Raw genomic sequence first — 12,168 nt, 5'->3', positions numbered from 1 at the left:
CACAGTTCGTGAGTTCAAGCCCCGCGTCGGGCTCTGTGCTGATAGCTCAGATCCTGGAGCCTGCTTTGGATTCTGTGTCTCCCTCTCTCTCTGCCCCTCCCCCGCTCATGCTCTGTCTCTATCAAAAATAAATAAACATTAAAAAAATTTTTTTTAAAAGAAATGAGTCAGAACTTGTTATAAGTACCAGTCACTACATATCTTCAAATTAAAATATAAATTTGATTCATTCAACAAGAACCTCGTATTGAGCCAGGTAGCCTCTTCGCATAGATGCTATTCATAAAAAGGATCTGTTTTGTGCTGGAGTGGGCATCTGTTGTCTTTTGAATACTTTTCTCCATATTTAACATTTCCAGGTGATGAGTGTCGCCCCTCCATTCTGGAAGTCGGAACTCAATTTCCTAGCATCCTTGAAGCTCGGATGCAGGCCTGTGATCAGAGTCCAGCCAATCAGATTCACCAGTGACAGGCCAGTGACCAATGAGAGGAGAGCAATGGAGGCAGGTGCCAGGTGCCCAGGAGATTCCACTCCAGACAGCGAGAGCAGCCTGGCAAGGTCATCTCAATGGCATCCCTGGCTCTTTTGCGTCCACTGTGGATCCCTGGCCACCTCACAAAGGGTCTGTCCACATTTCAACGTCCTATTTCAAATTCTTGTGCTATATCTATCTATAGGGAGTTCTGGTGTTTGACACAAAGAACCCCGAAGAGATGTGACTTTTAAAAGAAAGTTACTCTTTAGCCATGGTAAATTCAGCTGAGATGATCAGGAGATGGAAAGAAAAATGTTGCAGGATCCCTGTGCTCAGCACAGACAGCTGTGCGGGTGAAACTACCTGAAGAAAAAAAAATCCACTTGCTACATGGCCACAGCACACGCAATGCCAACATAAGGACGCTGAGCTGATTTTCAATGCTTTTTATTTTGTAAAGCACATTTAATGAAGAGCCATCAGCTGAAGCCAGCACCAGAACCATCATAAACCACAACCATAGAATGCTAGTCACCTGGGAGGGCCCCACATGGAAACAGAAACTGATGGAGGAAGAGAGAAGGGACACTGGTGAGAAGTGGCCACTGCCTGGGCCTGGGAGAGCCTCAGAGGCATCAGGATGAGTCTTGGCAAGAAACCTGACTCCGTTTTGCTGACGAGCAAAGGACAAGATTGAAGACGTCATGGGAATCAGTGTTGTCAACTCCTAACGCTTCTGGGGTCTCTCCTTGAGCAAAATACTCGGCGGGCACTGAGGCCAAAGAGGGGGAATAAAAAGCAGCCTCTGCCCCACGCGCACTCACTGCCACCAGAAGAGAAGTGAATGCTGAGACGCGTGTAAACAGCAGTTAAATAAAATGAAACGCCATTTTTATTGTTTAGGAATAACTCTACTTCTGGCCACCTATTCTGAGAACATAGGTCTAAAAGCAGAAATAGACTATTCCAAGAGTGCGTAGGAAAGCGGTGCTTATAAAAATGAAGCATTTCAACTACTCTTAAGGGTTTGGCAAAAGAGACCAGTTTAAGTGGCCCATAGGATACTCACTGCAATATGCACGTGTCACAACGCCCATTCTAAAAAGTAACAGCAGAGGGAAACGTGGAAAAACAGGTCAGATGCAAAATTACAATTCCAATTTTGTTTTTAAAAATCATTTCTATGAGACAGACACTTAGAAACGTATAGGAATGAAATATGTAAAAATGTCAATATGTAACAGTGATTTTATATAGGAGGTATCAGGAATTAAATAGGACTTTTAACTTCCATCTTTATACTTTTCTGTATTTTCTAAATTTTAGAAAGTGAATATGGATTCATGTTTAGTCAGGTAGAAATTAGTATTAAGCTAACCAATATGTAGAAATGCAAGATGTAGTGAAACCTGATGCAAGCTATAAGGTGAACACATTGTGATTCTAACTAGAACCACAGACAGAATATATAGAAAGAAATACACAACTATTCTGAGCAGTTGTCACTGGGTGGTGACATGAAATCCAATGTTTTCTTTTTTGTACTTTCTTAAATTTCTTTTAATGATTATATGTTACTTTAATAATATTTGGGATGTAGCAGGATTCTTGCACAGAGAGTCATGACCCCCAAGGTTTTCCTTTCCAGGAAGCAACTTTATTCGTGTCGGCACAGCTCAGTTGGATTCATACGTGACGAACTGAGCCCCAAACGCCACATGCATTGTTTTTCATACATTTTTTACTTCTTTGTCTCCCATATATGGTAACACACAAACACGTAGTCTGATTAAGTGGTCTCATGTTACAGGGTCGTGAGAGATGTCATGTACGCGTATAGCCAGGTTACCTTGAGGTTTTTTATTGTGGTTTGGTTGGTTGTTGTTTTTTTTTCTTTTCCTTAGAGAGGGGACCCTATCACAGAGAAACTTCTTTTCCTTTTTAAAAAAAAAAATTTTTTTAATGTTTATTTTTGAGAGAGAGAGAGAGAGACAAAGCACAAATGGGGAGGGATGGAGAGAGAGGGAGAGACAGAATTTGAAGCAGGCTTCAGGCTCTGAGCTGTCAGCACAGAGCCCGATGCGGGGCTCAAACTCATGAACGATGAGATCATGACCTGAGCCAAAGTCAGACACTCAACTGACTGAGCCACCCAGGTGCTCTGGGAAACTTCTTTTTCAAGACAGGACTACACTATTACCTTCTCAGTAAAGAAGGCTAGATAATTCTCACATTCTCCTAATCGCAGGATCTCAATCGTCAGAAGCAAAGGATTTATATTGAAATAAGTTCTTGACATTATTGTCCTAAGTCTCTGAGGAGGAATAAGAAGCTCCCTGAAGTATTAAATAGTTAACTACAATTTTTAAAAATTTCTATAAACTCAGTCTTTAACATGATGAGCACAAATCTTATAAAACATGGTTGCTATGAGAAGTAGCATTCATTTAATCTGTAAATGTTTGTTGTAAGAAATTATTTTGCTAATTTAAACTATACCTAAATATAATTTTTTATCATTAACTCGGTATTAAACAGAGATATATAGATATATGGAGACATATACTTATATGTTTTATATATATATATAGGTAGATAATTATCAAATATATATTATATTTATATATATTATCAAATATATTTTATATTTATATATTTTATATTATCAAATATATTATATATTATATTATCAAATACACACACACACACACACACACACACACACACACACACACACACCATTTGATTATCTGTCCAAGAAGAACTACTCTTCCTAAATACATGGCATTTGCTCCCCCCACATGCATTTCCCCTTCTGCCAATGGCGCTGATTTTGGTTTAGAGATCTTCCTCTAACTCCCTCCAGTGGTCACTTTAACATGCAACTTGCAGAGACATTTGGCCAAACATTACCTTGTGTGTGTCTGTAAATGTTTTTGACTGAAATTAATATGTGAACCCTAGACAGAGTAAAGCCCTTCCTAACGTGGGTTGGCCTCATCCAATCAATAGAAGATCTGAATAGAACAAAAAGATGGCATAAGAGTGAACTCCTCCTGCCTGCCTACTGAGCTGGGACACTGGTCCTTTCCAGTTTTCAGCCTTGAACTGACACATCAGCTCTCCTGGGTTTCCGGCATGCCAACTGTGGATCTTGGGATTTATCTCCATAATCACATAAACCACTTTTGATAATTTTCTTTCTTTCTTTCTTTCTTTCTTTCTTTCTTTCTTTCTTTCTTTCTTTCAAAAAAAATTTTTTAACCTTTATTTATTTTTGAGACAGAGAAAGACAGAGCATGAATGGGGGAGGGTCAGAGAGAGAGAGGGAGACACAGACTCTGAAACAGGCTCCAGGCTCTGAGCTGTCAGCACAGAGCCTGACGCGGGGCTTGAACTCACAGACCGCGAGATCACGACCTGAGCCGAAGTCGGACGCTTAACTGACTGAGCCACCCAGGCGCCCCATCTTTCTAACTTTCTATCTATCTTTCCATCCATCTTTCTATCTATCTATCCTCTATCTATCTTTCCATCTATCTTTCTATTCTCTATCTATCTTTCCATCCATCTTTCTATCTATCCTCTATCTATCTATTTATCTATCCATCCACATTCTACTGGTTCTGTTTCTCTGGAGAACCCAGACTAATATACTCCCAATCAGTCCATGTGATCTGGATGGGTTCTAACACTGTCCTAGGAGTAGAGCATAAGAACAGGCTTCAGCCAATCAGCAAATTGTGGCCACGTGATTGTTCAGCAATCAGCATATGACCAAATTTAGGCCAATCAGAGCCAGGGCTTCTGATTAGCATGAGTGCCGGAAGACATCTCTCCCTGCTGGCTGTGAAACTATAGGAATGTAAATTCTAGAACAGTGGCCAGCATCTTGCCTTATAAAGAGTGAGCTCATCTGAAAAATGGAGCCAACACACAAGTGCGGCCGAGGAACGGAGAGAGATAAAATAAGGCTTGACTTCTCAAGTGTTGCCCTGGTCCCACTAAGCTCGGCTAGCTCTCCTCCTGAACTTCTCAGTGACATGAGTCAATTCTTTATGTGCCAAATGGGACTTGCCTTAATTTTCTGTGATTTATAACCAAAAGAGTATTAGCTGACATGTTCTAGCAACAGCAATGTCTGAACAGAGCCTGAGACAAAGGCTTGCCACAGGGAGTCAGTATTGGGAAGTGACTCTGGAGAACTGGAACAGGGGGCAGGGAGGGGGCTGGGAAAAGTGAAAAAGGCTGGGCCAGGAAGCTGTTCCAAGGGCTGTTTACTGAGCTAGTTACCTCGTGGCCAACTGGACTTACCCTTCCTGGGAACCCTTCAGGGCACCTTGCACCACATATCATAGAATTGTTCTCACCACAGAAATAGCACTTACCTACCCTTTCTGGTTTGGTCGAGGGTTGCCCTGGGGTGTTAACTTTCTTGCACTTTGTTCTGGTACCAGAAGGGTTGCGGAAGCTACCTGCAGCCAGCAGAAAATCCTCTAGAGGTAAGGCAGAGATGAGTAAGGGGCTCTTTGCACAGCTGTTGGTGAGGCCAATGGCCAGTGTGGAAAGATAGGTCAAGGCGGGGATATAAGACGAGGCCTTAAAGGTACACAACACCATTATAGATCAGTTATCAGTAGAACATATTTCCCCTCTAAGATTGAACTCCACCATTTTTTAATGTTTTATATATTTTTGAGAGAGAGAGCGCAAGCAAGGGGGAGCAGAGAGAGAGAGGAAGCAAGGAAAGGAAGCGGGCTCTGCACTGACAGCAGCTAGCCTGATGTGGGACTCGAACTCACGAACTGCAAGATCATGACCTGAGCCCAAGTTGGATGCTCAACTGACTGAGCCACTCAGGTGCCCCTCCACTATTTTTTTTTTTTTTTTATGAATTCGGAAAAGAGCAGGGCTGATTCCTATGGCGCTCAACCAGGACTCAAATATTGATGTCTCCCATCACTCTTACTTAAGACTAAGTAATCCCCTTTGGGAGTTTCCTGAATCCAATTCTTAGGAAATCGTTCGGTTGCAGAACAGGGTCAGACCAGTTGTGTGTAGGTAGAGGAGGGCTTTCCCCTGAAATGAATGAATGGCCCCCATTGTCATTTATCTATGGAAGAGATCAGTCTCGATCTGACAAATTAAAATGAGGGAGGTGAATTTTAGATCGAGTGAAGAAAAAACTTATTTTTTTTCCACCTCCATCCAGAATTTAAACAGGCGAGGAAAGAGGGACCTGCCCTTATTCACTCACTCATTCATTCATTCATTCATTCAGCATGTTATTTATCGAAGTTACCAGGAGCAGGCACATAATTTGCAGGTCGTAGCGCAAAATGAAAATGGTGGGGAGGAGGAATTGTTCGAGTATCATTAAGAATTTCTGTAGGGCAACAGCAGAGCATTAGACCAAGTGTGGGGACCTTCTGAGCAAGGGGCCCCGAATGTCATCTGTGTATCAGTCATTGTGCTAAGTTTCAGGAGTACGTTAGCAAACGAGACACATCCAGCATTTGTCCTCATGAAGAGTCTAGGCTGGGATTCCTGCTCTTCCCTCCCTCGGTCTGCCTCACAGCCTGAGCACCTGCTAGAGTGAGTTTCATTCTATATTAAAGAATTTTTCATGCGACCTCCTCCCTAAACCCCGGGAGCTCACCTGAAGAACCAGTGATATATTCCGGGGCAGAGGGGGTGGTCTGGCTACGTTGAGGGATGTCAGGTGTGTCTCCGGGAAAGACATTTGTCCTGAGGGCCAGCTTCCTGGGGATTGTCAAATATCAGTTCAATTATTAGTCACAGTTGATTTATAATCTCATTTAGACCCTAACTGCTAAGTGATCTACTACCCCGGTGGCCTTCCCACACTCTCTATGGCTTTCATACCTGACTGCTTAACACAGCTACCCTATCTGCACAGTCTGTGAAGCGTTTTGAGTCCGGGACTGCTGAAATCCATAGTACTCACTTGCTAATCTTTAAGGTATTCCTTGCAAATGTTTTCAGAGAACACCTCTGCAGCCTCTAAAGCTTGCCAAACACCAACATCTGCACAGGGGAAGAAAGCTGCCAGATCTAGCATAAGCCACGACGAGTTCTCCTAAGTTGGGGAATGAGGGCAGGTGCCACTATGGGAAGCATGAAGGGGGCTCAGGTGCAGTTAGGACACACTCAGGAGTTCGTGACTCAGGTGTTCTTAGTGCTCCTGGTAGGGGACTTCCAGGACGCGCCTTGCCATGGGTAATGCGGTTTACATTACAGGAATTTGTATTTCTTTTCACTGGGTTATATGAATTACTCTTACATTCTCAGCTGCAGGCACTTTCACCGTGGCTTATGTTGTGATGGGTTCAGTAAACTAAGGACTAAAAATTTTAGGAACCCTGCGAAGATCTTAATCCTGAAGGAGGCATCTCCATCTGCTGAAAATGCTATGGGGCAGTTCTATTTCAAGTGTAAGAAAAGGAAAAAAAAAAAATGAATCTGAAGGTACATGTCATTTTAAAGATCTCTAATTCATACGCAAAAGTAGGATGCTTCATGTTCAAGTTTTCCACATTGGATACAGTCCCTGATTAAGTAATAGATACTTTTGGGGTGCCTGGGGGGCTCAGTCAGTTAAGCGTCCGACTTCAGCTCAGGTCATGATCACCGTTCGAGCCCCGCGTCAGGCTCTGTGCTGACAGCTCAGAGCCTGGAGCCTAGCTTCAGATTCTGTCTCTCATGCTCTCGCTCTCTCTCTCAAAAATAAATAAACATTAAAAAAAAAAGAATCTAGGGGCGCCTGGGTGGCGCAGTCGGTTAAGCGTCCGACTTCAGCCAGGTCACGATCTCGCGGTCCATGAGTTCGAGCCCCGTGTCGGGCTCTGGGCTGATGGCTCAGAGCCTGGAGCCTGTTTCCGAGATTCTGTGTCTCCCTCTGTCTCTGCCCCTCCCCCGTTCATGCTCTGTCTCTCTCTGTCCCAAAAATAAATAAACATTGAAAAAAAATTAAAAAAAAAAAAAGAATCTATAAAAAAAGTAACAGGTACTTTTTTTAATTTCAAAAGTGACTCCTTTTTTGTATGTATATTACAGTTCAATAAAATTTTTTAAAACATTTATTTATTATTGAGAGACAGAGACAGAGCATGAGCAAGGGTAGGGGCAGAGAGAAGAGGAGACACAGAATCTGAAGCAGGCTCCAGGCTCCGAGCTGCCAGCACAGAGCCCAAAGTGGGGCTCAAACCCAGAAACTGTGAGATCATGACCTGAGCCGAAGTCGGACACTCAACCGACTTGTCCACCTAGGGGCCCCTAAAAGTTTTCTTTCTAAAACAATTCTATGTTTGTTTTTTCCTGGGTCGTATGATTGTAGATGGTTTTTGTTGGCTTATTTTAAATTTGTTGCATTTCCTAACTGCCTGGGATGAGCTGCTAACGCTTTAATTCTTTCCCTATCGATTCTGTCCTTGTCCAAAATCGATGATCACGTAATGAGCATTTGCTGATACAAACGTTATCCACCTGGTGCCCCAAGCCCAGTACTTCTCAGATCAGAAAGGAGATACACGCACACTGAGATAACGTTGTTCTCCTGAGCAAAACAATTCAGTCTCAAAAGTTTCGAGTTACCTAGAACAAAACAAGGAAGTGTTGCTGAGATCATTTGAAAGTGAAATGCTTACTCATTTGAAACCCGCCCCATTTAATGATTTCCTCTTGTCTTGGCTCCCTAAGAAGTTCGGAGTATATTCAGAGGACGTGAAATTTGCAGCATTCACCGGTACCCATCTGCAGAACACGGTTTATTCTGAATGGGAGCCAAGGTGACTTTTGTGAACAATCCTGAGTCTCAAATCCAGATGCCCGAGAGGGTCACCGGAACGTGTGATTCACCCAGCTATTTGAGCAATAAAAATGTCCAAGCGCTTTGAGTCTTAAGAACCTGCAAGCGAGAATGCTGATCAAATATCCTGCTGGTGTTCCAATGATACCTGCTGAATGCCGCTCCCGGTATCCTTGTCCTGCAGCCTCGGTGCTGACAATCCTCTAGCGGTGGGCTTCTTTTGGAAACCTTTCACATCCTCACCTTGCAACACTTTGGCAAGCCTCTGTCATATGCCAGATAAATTCTCTTACTGGTTAGGATAGTCAGCACCAGTTTCTGTTGCTTATAACTGAAAGAATCTAAATTAAATTTCCACCCGCAACTCCAAAAGGTCCATCCACACCGGGCCTCAAGAAAGGCCTGCAATGGGGCGCCTGGGTGGCGTAGTCGGTTAAGCGTCCGACTTCGGCCAGGTCACGATCTCGCGGTCCGTGAGTTCAAGCCCCGCGTCAGGCTCTGGGCTGATGGCTCGGAGCCTGGAGCCTGTTTCCGATTCTGTGTCTCCCTCTCTCTCTGCCCCTCCCCCGTTCATGCTCTGTCTCTCTCTGTCCCAAAAATAAAAATAAAAACGTTGAAAAAAAAATAAAAAAAAAAAAAAAAAAGAAAGGCCTGCAAGTGGGAACTAGTAAACCATCAGGACCCTCCCTCCTTTTCTCCGCTCGGCTCAGCTGCTACAACCTTCTTTATCTCTGAAAATTTTCTTCCTCTACTGATTCAGTGACAGAGGGGTGGGGAATAATGGGTGATCTCTCCATAAGTTCTGATCAAGAGACCAGTTCGCACTAACGAGCGTGCTGTTTCCCAAATCCCAAATCGATGAAATGCTTCAGAGTAAGATCCAAGTGGCCCATTTGAATCCATTGTCACTCCGGAAGGTATGGCCAGAATCCATTGTCATATACGATCATGGCTGCCAAGGGGTCAGGCCTGTGCGGTAAGGGAGAGAAACCATTTTTCACTCTCTCACTTTTTTACCTTTCACATGGGCTTCCCTGAGTCATGATTCTGGGAAGGTTTGCATTGGGATCTGTCATCACTGCCTGGCACGAACCTCTCGGTGTCTTTCATGAGATTATTCGTCAGCAGAGACCATGATTTTATAAGGGTTAGTGGAAGATAGTTCCTTGAAAGTTCACGGGTGACAAAATAGTAGGAGATAGTCGCTTTAGAAACTGGGTTTGGGGCGCCTGGGTGGCGCAGTCGGTTAAGCGTCCGACTTCAGCCAGGTCACGATCTCGTGGTCCGTGGGTTCGAGCCCCGCGTCAGGCTCTGGGCTGATGGCTCAGAGCCCGGAGCCTGTTTCCGATTCTGTGTCTCCCTCTCTCTCTGCCCCTCCCCCGTTCATGCTCTGTCTCTCTCTGTCCCAAAAATAAATAAACGTTGAAAAAAAAAAAAATTAAAAAAAAAAAAAAAAAAGAAACTGGGTTTGATCTTCTGTGCCTTCATTCATTGTCCTCATTAAAATATCCTGGTTGATTTTCCCTGATTAAAAAAAAAAATGTTCTATTTGTATCTCCTGGGCCGAAGGTATTAAGATAGCAGAGGGACACAGAAGCATACTATACTTGGGATAACAGGGAGAGTTGCTTGATCATGATATGAATAGTTCCCAATCCTTTGAATTTCACATCCCAATACATTTTTTTAAAATACAGACTGGGGAGCAGTATCATCAGAGAGGTACCCACTCTTTATTTTGCCAAGGAAGGATGTGAAACCGAGGAGGCTTACATCTAAGATCAACAACAGAAAAACAAAGACTTTACCATGGGGGGAAAAAGAAGGTGCCGGAACAGAATAAAGAACTACCTTTCCCCACAAAAAGTTGTTCTGCTAAACTTGTTCCAATTCGATGAAACCCCAGGCCACTGAAGCAACAGACCGCCCGACAACCCTTGCTAGTGAACTCGCATTTGAAATCCACTCCAAGGCACAACCTACCTTTCCAGAGAGTAAGGGTAAAATGGGGCAGAGACAATACCCCTTCCGTTAGAATTCTTCCCTCCTGCAACCATGGTTTTCGACAGACGTGAGGACACGCTGTCCCATCTGAGTGTGATGTCCTTTTGTGCCATGAAGTTCTAGCTGGAAGCAAAACAGACCCTTATACTACCTACTTGGCACGTGCTGGGCACTCCGCTAAGTGGTAGCCATACAACTACCCATGCATTTGGTAACATTCTCCTTTTCACTGATGAGGAAGCAGAGGCTGGGAGAGATGCTATCGCTTTGCAAAGGCTGATCAGTTCTGGGGCTGGGATTTGAGCCCAACTGCCTCTGAGGCCAAGTCCGCTCTTCCAACCACGACGCTCCTCCTTCGAGATTCAAACCAGGATTTTGACAACCAGAAGACACACACACATTTTCATTTTAGAGAAAAGTCGTTTAGGAAAGAACTCATTTTCTTTTGGGCTCCAGACTTGAGACCTCAGAAAATGTTCCTAGCTCTGTTGCCTGAGTCATGGCGGAGTCATCTTGTTGAATAACAAAATATCTGAGTCACTCGGACTTCATGTAGGAAAAAAACAAAACGAAACACACGAGCGGCTTTATTTGAGATTGAATGGTTTTGAAATCAAGTCACAGGCCGGGGCATGAGGCTAACAGACTTATTTATGTTGGTGAGATGAACTGATTGTAAGTGTTATGTAAGTAAAAGTGACACTCCCCAGGATGAAACAATGTTTCATCAATGTCACCATTGTTAACGGTGAAACTCTATGGACTCACTGATCATTAGTCTTCAGAACAGGCAGGGAGCCTTTTTGTTTCACTCTGTCAATTGCTTATTTATCTCAAGGATAAAAAACAATTCCCCTCCATACATATGTCTTCTGATATATTTCAAAGTCTGAATTTAATTCCTGTACGTTCACTTGCAGCCTTGACCGTGTATAGGTGGAATTGTCATTGAGTTCTATGAGTGCAGACTCTTATGTCCCTGAAAATATCCCCTGAACTTCTAGAAACACCTCCAGTTCTCTTACCAGGAAATTCACACTTAGGGAATGGGCTTCACTTGAGGCTATCCCACTGAGAGAAACAAATTCAGACTGAGATCCATACACAATACCAGATTCTTTTCTGAAAGCTGGTCTTGACAGGAGAAAGGGGACAAGAACAAGTGTGTATTAGATATGATGATGGGGCACCTGGGTGGCTCAGTCTGTTAAGTGTCCGACTTTGACTCAGGTCACGGTCTCACGGTTTGTGAGTTCGGGCCCCATGTCGGGCTCTGTGCTGACACCTCGGAGCCTGGAGCCTGCTTCAGATTCTGTGTCTCCCCCTCTCTCTCATGCTCGGTCTCTCTCTGTCTCTTAAAAAATGAATAAACATTAAAAAAAGGGAAAGAAATAGATATGATGAAAATACATCAAGAGCTAACATTTGCCTGGATTTACAAGGGGCAAGACATTATTCCAGGTGTTTGACATGAATTAACTCCTTGAATCGTTTTAACAGCGTTAGGAGATAGGTAGTCTCATAATCCATATTTTGTAGATTAAGAAACTGAGACACAGAGATGCTGAGTGATTTGCCCAAGGTTGCACAGCCAGGAAGTAGGGGAGCTGGATTGAAACTCCATTGGTCTGACTTAAATTAGTCCCTTTTACCCACTGCACTAACTAGGCCATTGAGCTGGGGCAGGAAGGGGCCGGGTGACCGCAAGAGCATGGCAGACAGTGAGCTGGACCCCAGGAACGACTCCCGGCTTCCAACCTTACTGAGGACGTCCCGCCAGCCCTGTCTGTATTCATTAAGCCTGGAAAAGAAAATGGACAATTCTCTTATTGATTCAAAAAGAAAGATGCCGATATTCCA

Source organism: Puma concolor, chromosome A3 (genome assembly GCF_028749965.1).
Source record: "Puma concolor isolate L17-30 chromosome A3, mPumCon1.1.hap2, whole genome shotgun sequence".
NCBI classification, from domain to species: domain Eukaryota; kingdom Metazoa; phylum Chordata; class Mammalia; order Carnivora; family Felidae; genus Puma; species Puma concolor.
The sequence above is the reverse complement of the archived record's forward strand: the minus strand, read 5'-3'. Positions refer to the sequence as shown.